The following is a 2,146-nucleotide window of genomic DNA, read 5'->3' as shown; positions in this document are numbered from 1 at the left end:
CTAGCCCCAACACCTTCAACCTCAATAGTAGTAATTTCACCTTCCCCCTCAGGCTCAACCTCGACATGTACAACTACTACTTCAAGAGTAAAAGTGGTGACCTTTTCTCATAAAAGGAGTAGACAAAATCCTTCATTCCTCAATGCATTATCCTTATAGTATCTAGATGCCTCATGAGACACATTTATTTTCCTTTTGATGTGATTTTGTATCATCCTATGAGGATTTATGACTCAGGATAGATATCTGTTTATGGTGCTGGACCCGCCAACCTATCAAGGGATCTCCCCAGTAAGAAGTCCCAACTAGACCTCAGACATTTCATGTAGGAGTGCCAGCAGTGGGTCGTATGGTATCGCCTTGACCACAGTTGCGCACAGAGGCATGTAAGATATCCCTATTGGTAGCAAGGGTGTAACATATTCATTAAGTTAAGGAAGGTGCATGAACAGTTCTAACACATGGTGGGTGAGGTGAGTGCACCCCTTGGGAACCTGTGAAAGCATAGAGTTAAGAAGGGAGCACACGAGAAAAGATGCATCATAAACTGGAAGGCAAGTAAGCTAGCAATCCAAAATGATGGTTAAAACAACAACACATTTCAGTAAGATTCATACATACATATGCAGAAAGTGTCTATACACACATGCATAGGCAAACATACACATATATCATTTAGAATAAACAAGATAGCTGAAATACAATACGACATATGCATGAAACGTTCTGGATCTATTATATTAAGAAGTGAAAGTTCTAGCCATACAATACAACCATGACCAACCACTAGTTCCGACAACAGAACGTTACAGTCACTCTGCCTACTCCTTAAAAGAGATATACTAGCTCTGCACAATGGAGAAGCCAAGGCTTGTTACAATACTCTCCAAGATTTCTCTAAGATACTTCTATCGGAAGCTTGGCTGACCAAAAGCCTCTACAATGAGTTATGAGGTACTCTATATAGAAAAGGGTGGGGTGAACCTTGACGTTACCCTTTCTGACTGTTCGCCTACCCTGATGACTCTTCAACTACTCTATGACTATTGCATTCCACTATCAACACTTGAACTTCCACTTGACAAGATGTTACATACAATCTGCACATGTACCCATGTGAGACAAAATAGGCTTGAGTAAGCCATGTAAGACATCACTAACATTGAGATAGTTGTGGTAAGACCAACTCTTTGGCATCCTTGCGATGGTCGATGGTGGCGAACTGATGCCAAGCTTTGGTCACCCATGATGGTGTCCGTGTGGTCAATGGTGACATCCTGTTGAAACCGAACTCTTAGTTCCGTTGCATCTGGGTACACTGATATGGCTCCTCTATCCAACTCATCTAATAACATGCACATCATCATCTTGAGTGCAGCTAGACCAACAACATATTGATGCACAGTGTCTGTGTTGATCTTCGAGTGTGTGTTGTTGACCATGTGCATAAACTTGTCAAAATACATGTTCAACTCAGGTCGTAATTGCTTCTTGTCTTCGCCTCAGTGAGTGTGCCAAATGGGTGGGATCGCATGCGTGTGCATAATGACATTCATGCTCTTGAATACCCTTCAATGCAATTGACAACACTTCTCACCTTGTCTGCTCCATGCCATCTGATGGATGGGTCCATAACTTGTATGGGCCCAGTTTCATCAGTCTGTGCATGTTTTGCCTCCTGTTATACATGTTCCCATTGTAACTTATTCCCTCGTCTGTGAAGCACTTATTCTTCCCTGAGTTGTTGCTTCACCACCTGCAAATCCTTCTCTGTTTCTCTCTCTGCCTTCGCACGATCCTCTTGTCATGTCATCACCTCATAGCCTCAATCTCCAAACCTACTTTCATCACAAGTGGATATATTTGAACTTGCAACTTTTCTCTGTCTCTACACTGTCAAAAACCTTCCTCTTGCATGTGTCGCATGCAGGTGTGCTACCTTCTGCTGTTGCTGATGGTGCTGCTCATTGTGATGCCACTGCCATTTCATCTTGACATCCTTGTCCATGAAAAACTTGATGTCTTCATAGATAATCCAAGTTCATAGACAATTGATCGATTGCATCCCCAATTGTGATGTCAATGGTGTCATTGACTCTACTCTCCCGGAAGCCATTGTAGCTGTGTTGCTGAGAGTCAAATGAAC

The sequence above is a fragment of the Pinus tabuliformis genome, chromosome 8 (assembly GCF_031772625.1).
Source record: "Pinus tabuliformis cultivar Carrire ecotype Pingquan chromosome 8, CPIR1, whole genome shotgun sequence".
Taxonomy (NCBI): Eukaryota; Viridiplantae; Streptophyta; class Pinopsida; order Pinales; family Pinaceae; genus Pinus; species Pinus tabuliformis.
Note: the sequence above shows the minus strand (reverse complement) of the source record.